Source organism: Phyllostomus hastatus, unplaced genomic scaffold, assembly GCF_019186645.2.
Source record: "Phyllostomus hastatus isolate PE091 unplaced genomic scaffold, TTU_PhHast_1.1 phas_contig_90, whole genome shotgun sequence".
Lineage (NCBI taxonomy): Eukaryota > Metazoa > Chordata > Mammalia > Chiroptera > Phyllostomidae > Phyllostomus > Phyllostomus hastatus.
This window is the reverse complement of record NW_025333984.1, coordinates 3,955,324-3,979,379: the sequence shown is the minus strand read 5'-3', so window position 1 is coordinate 3,979,379 and position 24,056 is coordinate 3,955,324. Positions and strand designations below refer to the sequence as shown.

The following is a 24,056-nucleotide window of genomic DNA, read 5'->3' as shown; positions in this document are numbered from 1 at the left end:
ATCTTATCATCTTACAATACAGGACTATGAGAAAAGACCATGGAAATAGGACTATATCCACAACTGGATGATCATTCTGGCATCATAATTATCTCCAGATTAGTTGTTCCCTCTTTCAGAAAGTTGACACTCACTTTGAGAATTAGTGTACCATCATGTTGCTTAAAACAATGTATTTGATTTTACTCATCATCTAGTTGGCCTTATGGATTCTTCCACTTTAGTGGAAGTACTTGAGAAGAGGGTTGGTATCTCTTATTCCTACAAATCCATGTGTATCTCAAACCAGGAGGCAGCTGGAATCTTTTGGACAGGAACTTGGCATTACAATTTGGTAAGAGTTGAACAATCTTCTACTCTTTGGCCATAGAGTATCATGTGTATGACTGCAATCACTGCAATTTTACATAATTTATGTAGCTGTAGCATGATTGAGGGAATATTTTCCATGGGGAAAAGATAAAATTCAAGAGCAAACTCTGAAAAATTCTGAGCCTACCTTGAGATAAAAGCTGCAAAGTAGCCAAATCCATAAAGAAAGAGTTTTTGGTCAAATATTGCAGTAATATCTAATCCAAATTGTTAATCTACTTCACAGAGAAGTTGGGACAGGACACTCAAATTCCACCTATCAGTCTCCATTGGGAACTCATGAAATTTGCCCGAGTAAAGAGGCTAGGATTCCATCAGAACCAGGTATTCTCTTCACAAGCACCAAATTTGATGTGTGGCTACTCTCAGGAGGTAATTTCTCTAAGACTGAAGTTTGACTTTTAGGAAGAAGTAAGGAAGTCAGATGATCAACATTAGATAGAAACTGCCCAGGTTGCACACAGCTCTACCCTGGCAGTGAAAAGAGAATAATAGAGAAGATTAAGGCAAAAGGAAAGCAATTCTTCAGCCAAATATGTGATCAAAAAATATTTATTGACCATCTATTGTGTGCTACACATGAGTCAGTGGCCCATTCAGTAAGGGGCTGATGACTGAGTTGAAAGGCTAAAACATATTTGTATGAACAGATAACCAGTAGTTTAAGTGGTCTATAATCAGTGCCAAGTGATTCATATGAATATAATGGTCAAGGGGTTTCAGAGATACAAGTGAACAATTCAAACTAGGCTGAAGGTAGGATTTGTACTAGGTGCAGTCAGTTAGACAGGATTTTAACAGGTGAAAGAAGAAGGGCATGCTACACAAAGGAAATGATAATAGGTACTGAAGTAGGTGGGCACCGTGACTTTTTAGAGAAAGTATCAGATAGCCCTGGCTGAAATAGAAGACCTGTTTTGAACAAGACAAGGATGTCCACTTTCACCTCCTCTATTCAATATAGTACTGGAAGTTTTAACCACAGCAATCAGACAAGAAAAAGAAATAAAAGGCATCCAAATCGAAAAGGAGGAAACAAAACTGTCACTGTTTGCAGATGACATGATAGTGTACATGGAAAATCTTATACACTCCACCAAAAAACTGCTTGACCTAATAAATGAATTTGGCAAAACAGCGGGATACAAAGTCAATATCCAGAAATCAAAGGCATTCCTGTACACCAACAATGAAACAGCAGAAGCAGAAATCAAGAAAAAAATCCCATTTGAAATAGCAAAAAAGAAAAAATAAAATACCTAGGAATAAACCTAACCAAAGAGGTAAAAGACCTGTATTCAGAAAACTACATAACACTGAGGAGAGAAATCAAGGAAGACACAAACAAATGGAAACATATACCATGTTCATGGATTGGAAGAATTAATATCATCAAAATGTCCATACTACCAAAAGCAATTTACACATTCAATGCAATACCTATGGAAGTACCACTGGCTTATTTCACAGACATAGCACAAACACTTCAAAAATTTATATGGAACCATAAACGACCCCAAATAGCTGCTGCAATTTTGAGAAAGAAGAGTAAAGTAGGAGGGATCACAATACCTGACACTAAACTATACTACAAGGCCACTGGAATCAAAACAGCCTGGTACTGGCATAAAAACAGGCACATGGACCAATGGAACAGAACAGAGAGCCCAAAAATAAACCCAAGTCTCTACGGTCAATTAATATTTGACAAAGGAAGCAGCAACATAAAATGGAATAAAAATAGTCTCTTCAACAAATGGTGTTGGGAGAACTGGACAGCTACATGCAAAAAAATGAAACTCGAGCACCAACTTACACCTTATACAAAAATAAATTCAAGGTGGATAAAAGACTTAAATATAAACTGTGACACCATTAAAGTTCTAGAAGAGAACGTAGGCAGGAAAATATCAGATATTTCACGCAGAAACTTTTTTACTGACATGTCCCCTAGAGCAAGGGACATAAAGGAAAGAATAAACAAATGGGGCCTCATCAAAATAAAAAGCTTTTGCACAGCTAAAGAAAACAGTATCAAAATAAAAAGAGAACCAACTGTATGGGAAAACATATTTGCCAATGATACCTCAGACAAGGGTTTAATCTCCAAAATATATAAAGAACTTACACGACTCCACTCTAAGAAGACAAGTAACCCAATTAAAAAATGGGCAAAGGACTTGAACAGACACTTCTCCAAGGAGGACATACAGAAAATCCAAAGACACATGAAATGATGTTCAATATCGCTAGCTATCAGAGAGTTGCAGATTAAAACCACAATGAGATACCACTTCACACCAGTCAGAATGGCCATCATAAAGCAACAAACAAGTGTTGGAGAGGTGGTGGAGAAAAGGGGACCCTAGTGCACTGCTGGTGGGACTGCAGACTGGTACAACCACTATGGAAAGCAGTGTGGAACTTCCTCAGAAAACTAAAAATGGATCTGCCTTTTGACCCTGCAATTCCACTGCTGGGACTATATCCTAAGAACACTGAAACACCAATACAAAAGAACCTTTGCACCCCGATGTTCATAGCAGCACAATTTACAATAGCTAGATGCTGGAAACAACCAAGATGCCCATCAGTAAATGAATGGATCAAAAAACTATGGTACATTTACACAATGGAATTCTATGCAGCAGAAAGAAAGAAGGAGCTCCTACCCTTTGCAACAGCATGGATGGAGCTGGAAAGCATTATGCTAAGTGAAACAAGCCAGGCAGTGAAAGACAAATACCACATGATATCACCTTTAACAGGAACCTAAACAACAAAACAAAGAAACAAGCAAAATATAACCAAAGACACTGAAATAGGGGGCAGACCAACAGTGACCAGAGGGGAGACAAGAGGGAATTTCAGAGGGGAATGGGTAGGGTTTACACGAACAAATTTGGAGGACACATGGATAAAATCTAGGGGTGGGGGGTAAGGGGAGGAAGAAGGGAGGGTTGGGTGGGTGGGCTGGAATAGGAGTAAGTGGGAGAAAACTGTACTTGAACAATGATTAAAATTAAAAAAAAAAGAAGACCTGTTTTGGGTATTAGCAGAAAAAAAAAAGCTGAAAATTAAAAAAAAAATGGCATCTCAGAGTTTTGAGGGATTCTAGAAATGAAATCTAAGCTCTGCTGACTTTATTCTCACACAAACACAGATTTCCCAAGTGTGACACTAATGCTTAATATACATTTTAGTAATGGATCCAGGTTACTAATATGTACAGACATAGTAATCATGGCATAGTAGTTAGAGATAGGCTTTGGAGTTGGAAGCCTGGTTAAACTACTTGGTATATGCTTACCCTCGGGCATTATTTAACTTTTATTTCCTCACCTATAAATATAGATAATAGTAAGAAAAGGGGAAAGAATGCATGAAGGAGACAAAAGGAAGATGAATCTGCAAAGTGTATTGCCCAGGAAGGCAGGAATAGAGATAATTCAAGCAAGGGGAGATTGTTAATAGCATCCAATGAAGTAAATAGGTCTAGATGGTTGAGAACCATCAAAGTCCACTCACTTTGACAATTTGGAGGTCACTAGGGACCTTTAAGAAGTTACTTTTAGTATAAAAGAAGAAAGGCGGTTTGTAGAAAATAGTGAGGTAGGAGAGATGTGAAAGGAAGCAAAAAAGGTGTAGTGAGTAGAGAGGGAGAGGGAGAGGGAAAGGGAGGGAGGGAGGGAGAGAGAGGGAGAGAGAGAGAGAGAGAGAGAGAGAGAGAGAGAGAGAGAGAGAGAGAAGGGCTTTGATTCAAAGGGGTAACAGGGTTGAGTGATATAATAGTTACATGAGTATCTCAGCTTAGAACTGAAATGGCTTGTAGTTCCTGTAGGGACTTCCAACCCTAGCTTTCCTTCATGGTAAGATGCAGGGAATGGTGACAAAGGGAAGAGGGATATATACTTACAAAATGTCTTCCCTCTTCCTTTTCTCTAGCACTGCATAGGAAGAAAATGCTATTATAAAGCAATCTACACATTTAAAAAAAGATTTTATTTATTCATTTAATTTTAGAGAGACGGGAAGGGAAGGAGAAAGAGAGGGAGAGAAACATCAGTGTGTGGTTGCCTCAGGAGTGCTCCCCATGGGGACCTGGCCCATAACCTAGGCATTTGCCCTGACTTGGAATTCAACTGGTAACCCTTTGATTCACAGGCCCACACTCAATCCACTGAGCTACAACAGCCAGGGCCAATTGGCACATTTATAATACCATATAATTGCCAGCTAAACAATTATAAGAGACTCCCAGTATATTAAACCCTCATTAATTTGAACTATAGTAATTTGAAATTTGTACAAATTTAACTTGTGCTAGTTACCTTTGTACTTAGAAAGAAAGGGCTCAGTAAACAAGTAGTGTCAAAAAAGATTTCAAGGGGTATTTCATTTTTGGTGTACAAAAATGCCTCTGATAAAACTAATAATGGAACTGCCTTTTGACCCAGCAATTCCACTGCAGGGAATACACCCTAAGAATCCTGAGTCACCAATTCAAAAAGAACTTATGCACACCAATGTTCATAGAAGCATTATTTACAGTAGCCAAGTGCTGGAAACAGCTTAAGTGCCCATCAGTAAATGAGTGGATAAGAAAACAGTGGTACATTTAATGAGTTACAGCCAAGATGGAGGCGTAGGTAGAAATGCTTTACTTTCTCATACAAACAAAAGGATAACAACCAATTTTAAAACAATAAACAAACAGTAATGCCAGAAAATCAAACTGCATAGAACTCTGACAACCAAGGAGTTAAAGAAACATTCATCCAGACCAGTAAGAGGTGTGGAGACAGGCAGCCAGGCAGAGAAGATGTGGCAAAGCGGCAGACTACATGAATGAGGTAGAGCTGCCTGACCAGAAAATAAAGACTTAAAACCTCTAGCTATAAAATAATGGGGGTGTTGCAAAGGCAGGAGAAACTCCCAAAGTAGGACTAGAGCAGAGATAGCAAGTGAGTGACATCATTCTTTCTCTTGACCTCTCCCCCACAGACAGCACCCCAACACAGCAAAGAGGAATGCCCCACCCTGGCTCATACACCTAAGGCTCTGCCCCCTTACAACAGGTGCACCAAGACAAAGAAATATGACCCAAATGAAAAAACAGATCAAAACTCCAGAAAAAGACCTAAGCAACAAAGGTAATCAAGATGCTCACAGAATTGATTGAGCTCAGTTGCAAAATGAAGGAAGAAATGAAGGCCATACAAATTGATATCAAGGAAAATATACAGGGAATCAACAGCGAAGTGAAGGAAACTGGTACTCAAATCAGTGATTTGGAAAAACAAGAAGAAATAAACATCCAACTGGAACACAATGAAGAAACAATAATCCAAAAAAATGAGGAGAGGCTTAGGATCCAATGGGACAACTTTAAGCGCTCCAAAATCCACACCATAGGACTGCCAGGAGAAGAGGAAGAGCAAGAAATTGAAAACTTATTTGAACAAATAATGAAGGAAAACTTCCCCAATCTGGTGAAGGAAATAGACTTCCAGGAAGTACAGGAAGCCCGGAGAGGCCTAAAGAAGTTGGGCCCAAGAAGGAACACACCAAGCCACATCATAATTACATTACCCAAGATTAAAGATAAGGGGAGAAATCTTAAAAGCAGCAAGAGGAAAGGAGAGAGCTACCTACAAAGGAGTGCCCATAAGATTATCAGCTGATTTCTCAAAAGAAACCTATCAGGCAAGAAGGAGCTGGAAGAAGTATTTGAAGTCATGAAAGGCAAGGACCTATATCCAAAATTACTCTATCCTGCAAAACTATTATTTAGAATGGGAGGGCAGATAAAGTGCTTCCCAGATAAGGTCAAGTTAAAGGAGTTCATCATCACCAAGCCCTTATTATATGGAATGTTAAAGGGACTTACCGAAGAAAAAGAAGATCAATAACTATGAACAGTAAAATCACAACAAACTCATAACTTTCAAAAACTGAATGTTAAAAACAAAAACTTAGCAAACAACTACAACAGGAACAGAATCAGAGAATTGGAGATCACATGGAGGGCTATCAGTGGGGAGGGGGAGAATAAGGGGGAAAGGTACAGGGGATAACAATCATAATTGGTAGGCATAAAATAGACAAGGGGAGGTTAAGAGTCATATAGGAAACAGAGAAACCAAAGAACTTATATGTACAACCAATGGATATGAACTAAGGTGGGGGGCAATGCTGGAGGGTAGGGTGTGCAGGGTGGAGGGGGAATAAAGGGGAGAAGAAAACTGGGACAACTGTAATAGCATAATCAATAAAATACACTAAAAAACAAAAAAAAACCTGTCATACATTTACACAATGGAATACTTACTATGCAGCACAAAGAAAGAAGGAACTCCTACTCTTCACAACAGCATGGATGGATCTGGAGAGCATTATGCTAAGTGAAATAAATCAGGCAGTAAAAGATATATACCATATGATCTCACCTATAAGAGGAACCTAATCAACAAAACAAACAAGCAAGCAAACTATAACCAGAGACATTGAAATAAAAACAAACTGACAGTAACCAGAGAGGAGGGGGGAGAAGGATAATAGGGGAAGGGCCATCAAGGTATAAGTATAAAGGACATATGGACAAAGCCAAAGGGGGTAGGTCTGAGGCTGGTAGGCAGGGATGGGTAGGGCGGGGAGGCATGGTGTGGTGAAAATGGAGACAACTGTACTTGAACAACAATAAAAATAAATAAAAATATAAACAAACAAAAACCTGTGGTACACAGTACACAATGGAATACTACACAGCAGAAAGAAAGGAGGTCCTACCTTTCACAACAGCATGGATGGAAATGGAGAGTATAATGCTAAATGAAATAAGCCAGGTGGTGAAAGACAAATGCCATATGATCTCACCTATAATCAACAAAACAAACAAGCAAGCAAAATATACCTAGAGGCATGGAAACTTGCAACAGACTGACAGTGACCAGAGGGGACTGGGAGGGAGAGGTGGGAGGGAGATAAAGAGGGGAAGAAGAGAAGGGTCAAGTGAAGGAACAGGTATAAATGACCCATGGACATGGACGACAGGGTGGGGAATGGCTGTGGGAGAGAGGGGGTCGGGGGGAGCAACCAGGGGAAATTGGGACAACTGTAACGGAACAATAAAAAGTACAAAAAACCTCCAAGATTTCAAGGGAGCTGTTTTGCCTGCCAGGGACCCATTTGGCCTATTTTAAAGAACATACAGTTTTTTAAGGACTTCAGTGTATTCATTACTAGAATGCAAATTGATTCTGCTAATTATAGATCAGCATAATCTACTGCAAAATCCTAAAAGGGCAATAGATAATTTGGTGTCACCGAATATGTTCATTAGAAATAAAACTGCAATTGTTTAAAGTTAGTTCACAGTTCAGATTAATGCATACCCTTTCCCCTCACTCTCATGAGTTAACTATAGTCCAGGAGGTATTTCTGTAAACTAGCACATCACTTATCATGAATGCAGTGGATAAGGTAATGATCAAAAAAGGCCTTACAGCAACTAGCACAGATGTCTTAAAGTTGATGCACCAAATCCTGTAACTCTCACCAGAGATTTAACCCTTAAGCTGATTTAACTCTTGCTTAACATACTAATCTGTCACACCAACTTGGAGAGGTGGTGTTTTTTTTAAAGTTCATAACTAATTAGGAGAAAACAGGTTGCTACATGAAAGGACTCTGAGAGAAACAAGAAATGACTACAGACTGCAGAAAGGAGACAGGACATATGTAAAATGTGCCTGTAAATAAATAAAAAACCAACAGGCTAGGGCAATTTAGTGTAGAGTTAAAAGAACTATATTCCTTAGAAAACCCATTTTATATATATATATATATATATATATATATATATATAGTGCAGTACAATAACAAATGACTAAAATTATGCCTCTAAATGATAAGTAGACCTTATTTAGATCATGTTGAATATATGTCCTTAAAAAGGCAAATAAGTTTACAGTGGGTGATCACTTAGTAAGGTACTTAAATGTCTAATCACTATGTTGTATACCTTAAACTAATATAATACGGTATGTCAACAGTAACTGAAAAATCAATTTATTTTAAAATGGCAGATAAGCTTATACACACATACATATGATTTATAGCCATAATGGTTAACCTGAAAATGTGAAATGTGTTGATGCTTAAAAATATAAAATTCATAATATTATCATATAATAACAAAATAAAAGCAACATTATTGATTAGTATGTCCAGATACCATGTTAAGCACTTTACCTGTATAATTTCATTAAATTCTACTAACAATCCTAAAAGGTAGGCTTTATTTTTTTTTGTTTAAGTTTATTGGGGTGAATTTGTTACTAAAATTACATAAGTTTCAGGTGTACAATTCTATAATATATCATCTGTATATTATAATGTGTGTTCCCCACCCCAAGTCAAGTCTCTTTGCATCACCATTTATCCCCCTTTACCCTCTTCTACCTCCCCCCAGGGCCCTTTGCCTCTGGTAACCACCATGCTGTTGTCTCTGTCTATGAGGTTTTTATTTTGCTTAATCCCATCACATTTTTTCACCCAGCACAGCAACTCGTCTACCCTCTGAAAGCATTATGCTAAGTGAAATAAACCAGTCAGAGAAAGAAAAATATCAGATGATAGCACTGATATGTGGAATCTAATGAACAAAATAAACTAACAAGCAAAACAAAACCAGACCCAAAGAAAAAGAAGTAGGTTTTAGTATCATTTCAACTTCACAGCTGATGAAAGTGAAACTCAAGAGAAATTAAGGAACCAATCCAAGGCCACAGATAGACACAGACCTGGGATTTGATAGAACTCAGGCTAGTTCCTTGGCTATATACTATGCTTTCCAATGGTCTGGAAAACACAGCTCTCAAAGCATCACTCTTTTCTTGAGGGAACCAGCTAGCTAATGTTTTACTATACTTTTATTTTCCAAACTTGTATTTAATAAATATCTTGATTTATAAGCAGAGAGACCTATGATCTAAGAGTCACATATGATATGTTTATAAACATGTTTAATGTTTTAAGTTGAATGTAAAAGTAATAGTAAAAAAAAACCCCAAAGCAGAACAAAAACACTATGAGTTATCTGTTAGGTTCATACCAGATTCTCAGATCAGTCTGTATATACTTGGGGTACTATTTCCAAATAAATAGGAAAGCAACAAAGAGATGAAATTTTAAAATATCAAATTATCAGTTAAGATCTGGTTCTCCTACTGTTTCCCCCATTCAGTTTGGAGAATTTAACTGAGAATAGGTAAATGGAGCATAAAGGAGAGGAAAGATTGCAGGGGAGGCTGCTATAGAGGATTTAGGAAAATCTGTTCCTCAGTTGTTCTAAGAGAGCTATGAGGGCATAAAATACATGCAGGGATAGTACATGGAGGAAACAGGTAGGCTAGGGAGATGCAATATCTTCATTAAAAGTGAAACTGAGAGTTGCCTGTCACACGTACATATAAAGAAAAATGTACAATGAAAGCATTCACTCATGCAATTCCTTCTACCTAAATCAATGTTCTTATCTCTTTCTATATCAAGCTTACATATTCAAGGGCTGGCTACAAATGCCACTTCTGCTGTGAAGTCTTGCACGATGCCCATAGGTTTTTTTTTTCTTTTTACACATTGACCACAGCATCTATGATTTTTTAAAATGAGTTATTTATGTATGTGCCCCCCTCTCCCCAATCTCACCATGAGTTCCTAAAATGCAGGGGACTCTTTCTCATTTCTATAGTTCTTTCAAATTCTAGCAGAAGGCTTGCCACATACACACAAGGTGTTCAGGAAATGTTGACTCAATAGCACTGGCTTAAGAAAGTGCATTATTGCCTAGCTTACCTGAAGGAGCATTTGTTCTCTTTCTTTTCTTGCTCGACTCTCCTCCATTTTCAGCAAGGCCTTCTGTGACCAGAGGGCCACTGGTACTACCAAACTGCAGGGGTTCGTTGTTGTTGGCAGGGTCAAAGGGCAGCTGGTTCAATCCTAAAGAAGGAAAAGAAGCCAAAATCCAGACTCCATTAATGACTGGGATTTCTCCAAATTTTATTATATGAGCCACTGGAGGAAAAAGTAAATCTTAAGAGATTGGAATAACCAGGGAATTCCTTAAATTAGCTGTTGTCTCTAATTTTTACAGATCTTAGTGACAAGTAGAATTAAAATAAAGGTTCTTATAAGACTGTGGCTCTGTAATTTGTAAGATCCAACCCCCATTTCTGGGAAATTAGCATATCTGGCCACAAGCTTTCAATTACCTTCAACCTCCTCCCTTAAAGATATAGGACCCTCTTTAAATGTGGCTGACATATTTCACAGATATAGAACAAACATTTAAAAAATTTATACAGAACCATAAACAACCCCAAATAGCCACAACAAATTTGAGAAAGAAAAACAAAGTAGGAGGGATCATAATACCTGATATCAAACTATATTACAAGGCCACTGTAATCAAACAGTCTGGTACTGGCATAAGAACAGATACATAGATCAATGGAACAGATTAGGGGGCTCACAAATAAACAAGTCTCTGTAGTCAATTAATATTCAACAACTGGGTAAGAAGCATTAAATGGCCTCTTCAACAAATGGTGCTGGGAGATCTGGACAGCTACATGCAAAAAAAAAATGAAACTTGACTACCAACTTACAGAATATACAAAAGTAAACTCAAGGTAGGTAAAAGACTTAAATATATGTCGTGGCACCATAAAAGTTCTAGAGGAGAACATAGGAAGGAAAATCTCAGATAGTCCATGCAACAATACTTTCACTGATATGTCCCCTAAAGAAAGGGACATAAAGGAAAGAATGAACAAATGGGACCTAATCAAAATAAAAAGCTTTTGCATGGCTAATGAAAACATCAGCAAAATGAAAAGGGAACCAATTGTATGGGTAAATATATTTGCCAATGATACCTTGGACAAGGGTTTGATCTCCAAAATACATAAAGAACTCACACTACTCCACTCTAGGAACACAAACAACCCGATTAAAAAAATGGGCAAAGAACTTGAACAGACACTTCTCCAGGGAAGACATACAGAGGGCCCAGAGACAAATGAAAGGATGCTCTGCATCACTAGCCATCAGAGAGATGCAAATTAAATCCACAGTGAGATGCCACTTCACCCCTGTCAGAATGGCCATCATAAACAAATCAACAAACAACAAATGTGGGAGAGGATGTGGAGAAAAGGGAACCCTAGTGCATTGTTGGTAGAAATGCAAATTGGTGCAGCCACTGTGGAAAACAATATGGAATTTCCTCAGAAAACTAAAAATGGATCTGCCTTTTAACCTGGCAATTCCACTGATGGGATTACACCCCAAGAATCCTGAAACACCAATTCAAAAGAACCTATGCACCCCAATGTTCATAGCAGCACAATTTACAATAGCCAAGTGCTGGAAGAATCCTAGGTGCCCATCAGTAAATGAGTGCATCAAAAAAGTATGGTACCTTTACACAATGGAATGCTATACAGCAGAAAGAAAGAAGGAGCTCCTACCTTTCATGACAACAATGGATGGGACTGGAGAGCATTATGCTAAGTGAAATAAGCCAGGCAGTGAAAGACAAATACCACGTGATGTCACCTATAAATAGAACCTAATTAACAAAACAAACAAGCAAGCAAAATATAACCAGTGGCATTGAAATAAAGAACATACCAACAGTAACCAGAGGTAAGGGGGAGGGGATAACGGTGGGAAAAAGAGGAATGGTCGTCAAGGAACATTTATAAAGGACCCATGGACAAAAGCCAAAGGGGGGTAAGATCAAGGGTGAAAGGTGGAGATGGGTGGTGTGGGGGGAGTGGTGGGGAGAAAATGGAGATAATTGTACTTGAACAATAATGAAAAGAGAGAGAAAGTAAAAATTAAAACTGTATAAAAATTCTTTATATAAAAAATGTGGCTATATTTGGACCCACTGTTTGCTTGCAAAAGTTTAGCCATGCCTTCCTTTGATTATCTCTTGACAGTTTCTCATTCTTTCATTGCAAGGGTTGTTGAATCAATGCAGGTATACTTAGAATATCTTGGTGTCAAAGTTTCTTCCAATGATGATATAGAGGTTTCCAAAAAAGAAAACCATAACTACACAGCAAATGACAAATGGAAACAAAGATATATAACTTGCAAAGGGGGATTATTTAGTAATTGAAGTGTTGGGAGCTATGACCCAGATTTGGGGAGCATTAATCACATCCTCTTTAATTGATATCAGAAGCACTGTTACTTTACCAGTAGCTGCTGCACCACACAACATGGCAAAAGACATTTTCTACTCTCCAAGTCTTACACAGTTCAGTGAGGGACGAGTAGAATAGTTGTTACTCCTCTGGCAGCAGCACCTGGATTTTCAAGTGCTTCAATTAAAACTCCCTGAAATGTGGAATCAAAGTTTTGTCAAAGCCCAATGTTAGGCCATCTCTCCCAAGTCTTTTATCTACTGGTTCTCTAATCCTGTCAGAGGAATCAGGTTGGCCTGCCATGGCTCATTCTTTAACCCTCAATTTTTCTATGACCCACAGTTATACAATTCTTGAGGCACTGTTTTGAAATGCCATTAAAAGCTTGGGATCCAGTCAGGTGAAAGTCAGTCAGGTTTCAGTAAAATGAATGCTAAGGCTCTAACAAAATGCCTTTGTTATTGTTTTGATTCTAAAAAATAACTTTACATTATTTATTTTAATTAAAAGTATCCCTATACTAATGTTATAGCGCACATAACAAGTACTGTTTCTTCAGCAATCAGACTCGGAACACCTCCATTAGATGTCTTCTGAACACTGTCAAACATTCTCACTTTATATCCTCTGAGTAACTAAGTGAAATAACGAAAACTTGCTTCTATACCTTAGGTCAACCACTCTCTGCATCACATCTATGTCCTATTGAATCCCTACCATGAGTAGAATAAAAAAGTCTGTGTATTAGAAAACATTCAGATCATGACCAAGACTATTTTCAAAGTTTGTAAGCTCTCCTAAAAAAGATCTCCCTCTCCCTCCCGCCCTCCCTCATCTTCTCTCTCTCCCCCATACAACTATATTCCTGGTGCTGAGCACCACGCCTGCCACATGTGATATTGAATGAATAAATTAATACTCAACAGGGCAGGGAGGTGACTCATTCTATTAACTTATGTAGTTATTAAAGACTTGACAGCTGATAATCAAAAATTAATGCCACAATTTAAAAGTTCTGATGCTGATTATATCAACATTGCTTAAAATAATTAGATTTCAAATGCATCCTTATCATTCAAGTACTACACTGCAGGATGGTAAAATCTTGATCAAAAGGAATGCTAGGGGATTAGGAGGTTCTAATTAATAATGGTTAATCAGGAATTTTTTTTCTTATTTTGTTTTGCATTTGATAATTTTACAGAATAATATATTAATCCATTTCCCTAGTTTATTAAGTAGATGACTAAGGATCTTACAGAGCTTCGGAGCCAGAGCCATGATCTATAAAAGAAAGTTAATAGTAGTACCTAACTCATGGGACTGTGAAATGGATCAAATTAGACTATGTATGTAGAACAATCTGCATCAAATCTGACATAGCAGATGCTCAGTAAGTATTAACTGCTATTATTCTAACTTTGAATTTCCGATTTTAATTCATAGAATTGTTGATGTGCAATGTAAGAAGATTAGTCTGCATTGGTATATCCTGATCTTAGGATATGCATTACTTTCTTCATTAAACCCTTTTATTGCTGTTTGTACCTTTTTCTGAAAGTTGAAGGAGCCTAGGAAAAAAATCTGATTTTTTGTTTGGCAGTGAATAAGACTGAGATTTCAAGTACTTTCTGTGCATCTACCTCAAATGTGACCCAAACATGTGAACTTGATAATTCAGCATACCATCTCAGGACTCGTTTCTTATAGAAAAAGATCTCATATCAAGGAGAATGAAACACCTCACTCAGTAAGTTGATTCACTGAATACAAATCCACAGTTTATGTTATTTTCCAGGACACAATACAGTCTCCAAAGATTTCTAGTTGGAGAACAAGGGCTAGAGAAATAGCAAAATTCTACACCAGTGCTTCCTAGCTACTTTTATTGTGTTATTTCATTCCTCCCTTAGGACACCACTAAATAAACCAATAAATCAGGAAAGCAATACATACTTATAGGATGTTTTCTGTATCATGTATATGTGATAATGTTAAATGCTGTTTTAAGTAAAACTACCCCATTAAAACTATTTAAATTCTAAAAAGAAAGCCAGTACTTTAATTTCAAGAGTTATTGTTGCTCAAATTTCAATCATGACTTAAATGTAAAATATTATCAATTACCATATCATACTTCTCACACAAACTACAGAATTTATTTCTACCATTTTCTACTATACATGATGAAACTGAAAAGATATTAGGTTAGAAAGAAACTTTTCAGTTTATGTAGTTTATTCATCTATGCATAGCAAGAATCTTATCTATGAAGGCCTGCAGGCCTAAATCCACTGGGTGCTTCTTAACCTGGGGAGCATTCCTTGAAATGTTCCTGGGAATTTAGCTTACTTTTCTTACCTTAAAAAAACCCACAAAAACTACCACCTACTCTATTTGAGGGTTCCTTTTATCCTCCCCAAACTGCCTAGGATATATTTTGTTTAACTGTTTACTTACTTACAATCCTTAACATGAGCACATGGGGTTTCTAACTTTTTAAGGGTTCTACCAATATCAATGCAAGAAAAATAAATAAAGAAGTCACAAAGAATTAAGAGGGCAAAGTTAGAAATTTTCTAAAGTGTTATATATTTCTCATAGTCCTTACTCTTTTATTTCTGAGGATAAATTTAATAATAGTTTGAAACTTGACCATTCATTTCTTCTCACATCTTTTGCCTTCATTGTCAAAGCCTACAAAATGTATCGTTTGCCTAAAGGGAACACACACTGATAAAATAAAGGAAAATATATAGTAAATATTAGTGTTATAGATTTCTGGTATTTCTGTATCTTATTATGTTCACAATTAAACAAGTCCATGTGGTCATGTAATTTTCATATAAAGCCAGGTTGACCAGTTATTATTTCATGCCATGTTACGATACAGATTATCTGATTTAATAACACACCTGAGGCCACCTTAGAAAGTATGCACATTGGAGAAAGGTGGGGCTGGGGTCTTGGATAATGTCTTTTTATCCAATAGAACTAAGGAATTAAAAAATCTAAGGCCCTGGCTGGTGTGGCTCAGTGGACTGAGTGCTGGCCTGTAAACCACAGAGTCTCTGGTTCAATTCCCAGCCAGGGTCCTTGCCTGGGCTGAGGTCCAGGTCCCCAGTAGGGGGCACGCAAGAGGCAACCACACAATGATGTTTTTCTCCCTGTCTTTCTCTTTCCCTTCTTCTCTGTCTAAAAATAAAATAAATAAAATCTTTTTAAAAATCTCAGGATGAAGTGTGGTTCTCAGTGAATCCTCCAATCTTCAGATCAAGGAGTTCACAGGCAATGATGTGTGCCATACAGTTGCAAATGGTTTCTGAGCATTGGGGAAAGCACTGAAGAATTTTCATGATTGTTGTGAAAAAAGATCAATGATGTCTTTGTGCCCAGCTGCTGTAATAGTTACTATCACAATTCACTTTACAGAGCTTTCTACTATCAGGTCAAATTAGGACTATCCTTCATGATGCAATCTAACACTTTCAATGAATGTCCCAGGTTATAGTATGGAAATGTGAACTTGTGGGTCCCTGCCACTTCTTACCTGCATCTGTGGCTCACAGATTTAAAATGGTATAGCCTTAGCAAAAAAGGCACACAGTTCTACTCTGGACCAGTTCCCTTTAAAAGAAAATGGTTAGATCCTTAGAAATCTGGTAAATTCAAAGCAAGGTAAAATCCATCTCTGGGAGCCCCTCCTCCTTCCTCAGTCTAGCCCTGGAAATCTCTGACTTCATATTTTAAGATCTCACTACCTAGTGGTTTACCTGCTACTTCTTAGGGAATACTTAAAATCTCTAAAACATTTGGACTCCTGTATCACTCTCTAAATGCAGGGGTTAACAGCCAAAACAAATAAACATTTCTAAGTTCCAGGTCTCAGCTGATGTCAAACAAATGAAATGTACTTTGTCAATTTTGTGAGTTCAATAATCTGTATAACTGGTATAGCTGCAGCAAGGTAATTGTAAAATAAAATAATGGGTGAGTGAAGATGATGGGAACATGATGAGAAAAAAAGAGCCAAAGTCCTCTTCTACTAATGGGCTTGCTTGAATAGTGGTGAACTTAAGAACCTTCTGAGCAAAATTTACACTTACTTTGCCTCTTTCAAGGTATAATACAGGTCACAATGGATTTTTACTGACAGTGATCCTTCAGCAATTTTAGTGACTCCCCAAACTACTTGGCCAGGCATTCAAGTCCTTCATAATAAGACTACACTCATTCCAAACCTTGTTTCCTACCGTGCTCCAGTTTGTACTCTACCTCAACACTTCTTGAACTCTACTGAGCACACATGTTCCCTAGGGATCTTGTTAAAATGCAGATTTTGATTCAGCAAGTCTGGGTTGTGTTCTGCTTTTCTAACAAGTTCCTAGATGATGCTAATTCTTGTGGGAATCAAACTTTGAATAGAAAAGGCTGACATTCTAGCAAAATGGGACTATCTAGAAGTCATCAAATCATGAATTTCCTACCTCCACACCTTTGGCTCACACTATTCTTCCACCTACTTCTTGATTTCCAACCTTCAGAATAGTATCCTTCCTTTAGGGTTTATCTCAGGTGTTACTTGCTTCATGATGACTTTCTTTATCCAACTCCATCCAATCCAGTACATACACAGAAACAGAGCAGGACCACCAGGGGCACTACCATTCACTGGCTATTAAGAATGTGCTCTGTTCACATCCATCATCCCATCACTTTATTTCCTAGTTATTACCCTTATTTTACAACAAATAAAGGGGAACTTACAGAGTTTAAATGTCCCGAGGTCACACAGCTAATAAGCAGAACAAGAAACTTGGGCTTTTAAATTTCTAAAACTCTATTCTGGCCCTTCACAGATCTTAATCTATACTTCCCCTATACATTTTAGAGCATGACTTGTGTTATATTATAGTTCTTTGAGTATCTGTCTTTTCCTTCCTCCCACCACCATTATGTTGTAAACTCCTTGAGGACAGACATCCCAGTCATTCAAAAAAATCTCTCCTCCTCCAAGATGCCTTGCATTGTGCTTGGTACAATATTATAAGTACCCCAGAAATGTATATCAGTCTTAACTCAGCTAAAACTTTCAGTGCACTGGTTGTATAGCCCATAGCAGATGCCAAGCAACTTGCTTCTGGGGCTGTCATGAAGGAAAGAGGCAAGTATGATTTGGGGGTGTGTTCAGCATTCCTAGTATCCCCTCTATACTAGGATTCCTGAAGACTCTTTGGGGAGTTCTGGTGGACTATCATACATTCTACCTCTAAACTTGACTCTACATAACTTCATTCTCCCTTTTTAAGAAGCAAAACAGTCCTTCCACTGATTAAGAGCCTTATAATAGAAAACACTGTAAAAGAAACCCCATATATGGGTCTCCTTTTAACAGTAATAATGGAAACAAGGTTTGGATTCCTGCTTTACAAACTATAGTCAAGAAAAGGCAATCCCTAAAGAGGTATTATCCAAGACAGTTGATTTATCCAAATACAGCCATTATTATGCTAAGTGAAATAAGCCAGGTGGTAAAAGACAAACACCATGTGATCTCACCTATAAGTGGAACCTAATCAACAAAACAAACAAATGAGCAAAATATAACTAGAGGCATGGAAACATGCAACTGACTGACAGTCACTAGAGGGAAAGGAGGAGGAGGGTAATGGGGCAAGAAGGGGAAGGGGCAAGACAAGGAAAACGAATAGAGGATTCATGGGGGGAAAGGCAGGACAACTGTAACTGAACAACAATTAAAAAATGAATCAAAATTAAATAAAATGAAAAGTCCAGTTCCCCAGTTATACTAGTCATATTTCAAGTGTTTGATGGCCACATGTGGCTAGTAGCTACTGTATTACACAGCACAAAATAGAATATGTATTTCCATCATTACAGATAATTTTCTGGACAGCCCTTCTCTGGATTCAAACCCATATCTGCCATTTACTAGATGTGCCACTTACAAGAGGTATAAAACAAGTCACTTGATCTCTCTGAGACTGTTTCTGTACTGTGAATAGGGATGATAAGACCTCCCCTCACACCACTTACAGGAAAGTGAGGAAAATTAAATGAGAGAATGTATGTTTAGGGCCTGGAATATATTACACACTAACTAAATGTTGGCTCACTTCTTCTAATCCAATCAGGGATTTATATAAACTTGCCTCATAAATGGAATAAGAAAATTATAGTACTGTGGCTTCTTTGTATGCAGACCACATCCTATTTACAGCTTGGGAGATGTTCATTTTGCATTCATCTTATAACTTTTTCTTCCAGATCATACACAGAGATCAAGGTAAAACATTAATAAGTAATTCTGGGAGTAGTCAAGTCAGTGATTGCTCTTTGCTTGTACTATTTTTAGGAGAAGAGACTATATTTGTCACCACCTTGAACTTTCCAACATGAAAGAACCACATTCCCCCTTACAACTGAAATACTTCCTCGCAAAGCTTTAATCAGTGCTCAGTTTCAACTGGGTACTATATTATTAGGACACTGCCAACAGTGACACTAGAGCTAGAATGGAGAAGCACCATTTCTCTCTAAATCCATATTTTCCAATGCTCAGACAAGTTCTCTGTGTTTTTTCCTATGGGATTGATACATCCCAGGCCTGGTAAAGGTGGATTATTTCAGAAAAGTCTGAACTAAATTTGTTAAGGTGTTTAAGTTCCATGAGCAGAAAAGCAAAATACATATTTCCAACTTCAAAAAAAAAGAATGCTTCAGGACTCTTTTCCCTTGTGCAATTTAAGGCTTGAGAAACAAAGCAAAATCTTATTCCTCAATGAAAACAAAGTTCAAAGTGACAGATGGTAGACAGGCGATATATCATTTTCCTTAGGACAAAGTCTGGCAGTCTTCAGAGGAACTGAGAAAAGAAAGTCTTATTTTCCTGTAGTTTAGCCCTGGGGACAGTTATTAGCAACTACTCTTCTCTGCCATCTTTGGGAGTGGGGGATTACAAAACTGGTTATTCATCAGTGCCTACTTTGTGCTGCCTCTAGGCCATGTTGCAATTCCTGTTGACCAATTTTCTATTTGAGTGACAGGTACAGGGCAGGTTCTTAACACACTGACCATTTGGTTATCTATTTGTATGAGAATGTGTCCAGAGGTATTGTATTTTGGGTGTCTCTGTCTAAATAAAATAAATAATTGCAGATTTCAGAGCCTGAGGACAGAGAATTGTTCTGGTATTGAAATTGGAATCTATCTTCTCAGATCTGTAATGAGGTCTTTCCTTCAGACTGATTTATTTCATAAAGCTGAGGAAATTATTAAAAGCAAGCACAGTTCTCCCTGCAGAAACCATCCTACTGGTTTGGAAAACTAGCTAGTGAGCTGGATCTGGTCAGGAGTCTAAGCTGAGCCAGCCATTTTAGTAAGAACATTTACTACACACAGAATACACCAAGATTCTTAAGACAAGAGTAAATAAATGGTAAAGAAGGTTCAGCAATAATAATTTCACATGCTGTAAGTGAGTAAAATTTGAAGTAGCACTCAGGTAAATTTGCATTTCAGTGCAGGGTCCTTTGAATGGGAGAATAAGAGCTGGAACTCTTTGTTTTTGAAGAGTAAATTTTATTAATTAATGCGAAGATATACACATCCTTTAAGACTGATGAACTGCACTGCATGAATAACATTTTGTATCTTTCCTTTTCCTCAAATGTACACAATAATTTTACCAAATTTCCTTTCTTCATTCATTCAGCCTTCATTAACTATTTATCCAATCACTGTGGTACAATTTTAATTACCTTCTAATTAACCAATGATGAGTTTATGATTTAGCCTTCCCTAAAGATAGAACTCCATAAATACAGTAAATCTTCATTTACTTGTTCAAAAATTTTATTCTCCCTCTGTCCCCCACCCCATTAATTTTGCTATACTGTATCATTAATGGTCTGGAGTTATGCTTTCTGCATTCCTAATCTTAGGTTCCCATTTGGACTAGGTTTTAAAGAATGTATGATCAACAGCTTTGCTGTTGGCTATGAAATTAAACACATAGAAGAAAACAGAAATTCCTGTAATATGCCAATGCATCTTTGTAGATCCATACCTTCCCTATAACAATTCCACTTCAGGAGTATCAATACAGGGAATAGTCAAGTGATTAATTCTTTAGAGCAGTCCCTGGGCTGAACTAAAAACAACAAAGGAAAAAAGCTAGAATCTACTCCTTGAGAAGACAATGTGACTGTAAAGAAAAAGCCTGCAAAAAGAATTAATATGTGTTTGAAACACATCTTACTATTGCTGTTGTATAAAACAATACATAGAATCTTAATTTTGCTCCAGTCTGGAGTCTGAGGTATTTAATATGTACTGGAATAAATGAACCATTGAAATAATATCGACAGGTAGTCTCTCTTCTTATTCACCTAATTCATTCAAACAATTCTGTGTGCCAGTCAGTATGCTAGGCCTTCAGATTTCAGGACTTGATAAGACAGTTTCTTTTCTCCAAAGGATCACAACCAGAAAGGGAGGCAGATAAATACACAGAAACCGTGGCCCAAATTATTGCATCAGCATCATCTCCTGACACTTTGTCCAAATACCCTTTGTTTCATTTGTAACATCTCAAATTCCTCAAATATGCTACACTTTTTCATGCCTCTCTGCTATTTATTGTGTGCTCACTTCAGGAGCACACACACCAAAATTGGAACAATACAGAGATTAACATGGCCTCTGTGCAAGGATGACACACAAATTTGTGAAGCATTACATATTTTTTCAGTATTTCACCATTGAATATGATGCACTTATTCTTTTCCTCCCTCCTTCTCCTCCCTTTGCTCCTTCACCTTCTCCTCTCTCCCCTTCCTTTTTCCATTTTCTCTTTTCCTCTTCCCTCCCCAGTCCACCCTCTCCTCTTCCACCTGTCCTTCTTCCTTGCTTCCTGAGAGCCTGTTTTGCGTTAGTTGGGGGTCACAGCTGGAGGTTGGGGAGAGGTCCCTGTGGACTTCCCTCTTCCCCAGCCACACCATCACCTAATGCCTGAGCATCTCAGGCCTCAAGGGAGCCCAGCTCTCTGTCCCACCAGGATCCATGGCGAGTGTGAGCTGCAGCAGCCGTGGCCCCATGAGGAGAGGAGGAAGATGCCGGCTGAGCTGCTGCTGCTGATTGTCGCCTTTGCCAGCACCAGCTGCCAGGTGCTCTCATCACTGCACATGGCTGCAATCCCGGATGGCCAGACGGTGTGTGTCATGGTGACCGTCTGGCCCTGGCCCAGGAGCAGATCAACAGGATCACTGAGGTCCCAGCCAAGGCCTGAGTGGAGGTAGACATCTTTGAGCTACAGCAGGACAGCCAGTATGAGACTATGGACACCATGTGCCAGTTCCTGCCCAAGGGAGTCGTGTCAGTCCCAGGGCCCTTCTCCAGCCCTCCATCTGATTCTACCATGGGCCATATCTGTGGGGAGAAAGAAATCCTGTACATGAAGGTGAGTCCCAAGGAGATGCCTAGCCTTCTGTACCTTTGTTTCACGTCTGTTAGTCTGAACCCCAGTAACAAGGATGTCAGCCTAGCAGTCTCCAGAATCCTCAGGTCCTTCAGCTACCTCTCAGCCAGCCTCATCAGTGCCAAGGCCAAGTGTCTGCTGCGACTGGAAGCGCTGGTACGAGGGTTCCTCATCTCCAAGGAGATGCTGTCAGTGAAGATGCTGGATGACAGCCAGGACCCCAAGCTGCTGCTTAAGGAGGTCCATGATAACAAGGTGTCCACCATTATCATCGATGCCAATGCCTCCATCTCCCACCTCATCCTCCATAAGGACTCGGAGCTGGGAATGACCCCTGCATTTTACAAGTACAACCTAACCTCCATAGACTTCACTATCCTGAACCTGGACGGGATGGTGGAGGACTCCTAGAATAGCCTGGGCACCTCCATCTTCAACACCTTGAACCCCTTCTACCCTGAGTTTGTACACAGCCTCAGCATGCCCTGGAGGGAGAACTATGAAGCCAGCACCCACCCAGGGTCTGTGCTGTCGGTTGCCCTGATGTTCAATGCTGTGTGCATGGTGGTAATTGCCTTCTGGGTTCTAAACTGAAGCCAGGAGATTGGTATGAAGCCACTGGCCTGTACATGGGCCACCATTTGGCCCCATGGGACCAGTCTCATGAACTACTTGCATATGGTAGAATATGATGGGCTGACTGGGTGAGTTGAATTCAACAGCAAAGGGCAGAGGACCAATTATACCCTATGTATCCTAGAGATGTCCTGGCAGGGCCACAGTGACATCAGGGTACAGTACTGTAACCAGTCCCTGGCCATGAATGCCACCACCCTGGATGTCAACTTGTTGTAGGAACTGGCAAACAAGATGCTGGTGGTCACAAACATTTTGGAAAACCCAGTAAGTCATGTGCTGGCCCAACTTCCAGGCCCTGTCAGGAAATGAGCGCTTTGAAGGCTTCTATGTGGACATGCTATGGGAGCTGACTGAACTGCTGCATTTCTGCTACTGCCTGTGGCTGGTGGATGACGGGCTGTACAGGGTGCCTGAGCCCAGCAGCTCTGGAAGAGCAGGGTCAATGAGCTCATCAACTAGAAGGCAGACTAGGCTGTGGCTGCATTCACCATTACTGCCAAGTGGGAAAAGGTTATCGGGACTTCTCCAAACCCTTCATGACCCTGGGAATCAGCATCCTCTACCAAGTGCACATAGGGCACAAGCCCAGCTATTTCTCCTTCCTAGACCCCTTCTCCCTTGCTGTGTGGCTCTTCATGCTTCTTGCCTACCTGGCTGCCAGGCTGAGCTCCTATGAGTTGTATAACCCACACCTGTGCCTGCGGGTGTGCCCCCACCTCCTGGAGAACCGGTACACGCTGGGCAACAGCCTCTGGTTGCCTGTCAGCAGCTTAACATAACAGGGCTCAGAAATCATGCCCTGGGTGCTGTCCACTTGTTGCATCATTGGAGTCTGAAAACTTGAGAGATCTGGTGGCACGCAGATGGCATTTCTACCTGGCATTGATGTCTGTTACTTTGGCCTTGGTCCCCTCTTTCCTTCAGTTATGTTCTGGCCTGGCCTCCATAAGCACTCAGATTTGATACCTGTCTTTCAAGTAGCCTCTGGATTTCATTGCAGTTCATATAACACTTCTCACCTCCTTTCCCTCATTAGAACCACAGAAAACTGAGGAGAATGCTTAGGAAATGGAATGTTCCACTGGTTTGATTAGAAGACAGGCCCAGAGAGAGGGGGTGATTTCATATAGAGCATGCATTCACATAGAGTCAGGGTAAGGCCAAGCTGGGCTCCTGCCCCAGTGCCACTAGCTAGCCCTCCCCACTGCCTGAGCCCAGCCCGCACCCCAGCCCTTGGTGACTTCTCCAGGGCAATCCAAGGCATCAAGCCTTCTCAAGGAGCACTTCTTCCTCACCTCTTCTTGTCAGTCAGAATTCCTGCATCA

General features: G+C 39.2%; 1 protein-coding gene, 1 non-coding gene and 1 pseudogene across 6 annotated transcripts in view; 2 read left to right on the top strand and 1 right to left on the bottom strand.

Moving 5' to 3' along the window:
- Nucleotides 1–24,056, bottom strand: part of ENOX2 (ecto-NOX disulfide-thiol exchanger 2) — a 350,049-nt gene that overhangs the window by 190,908 nt on the left and 135,085 nt on the right. For 4 of the 5 annotated variants that reach the window (XM_045852289.1, XM_045852292.1, XM_045852291.1 and 1 more), the window contains exon 3: nt 10,231–10,374. The exons of the other annotated variant lie outside the window; for it this stretch is intronic. The gene's annotated coding sequence lies outside the window, so the exon portion shown is untranslated. The remainder of the gene's footprint in view (nt 1–10,230; nt 10,375–24,056) is intronic. 5 annotated transcript variants of the gene reach the window in all.
- Nucleotides 21,259–21,362, top strand: LOC123827852. The gene has a single exon (XR_006787353.1). It is a non-coding gene; the product is annotated as a U6 spliceosomal RNA (small nuclear RNA).
- LOC123827736 lies at nt 21,728–23,567 on the top strand (annotated as a pseudogene).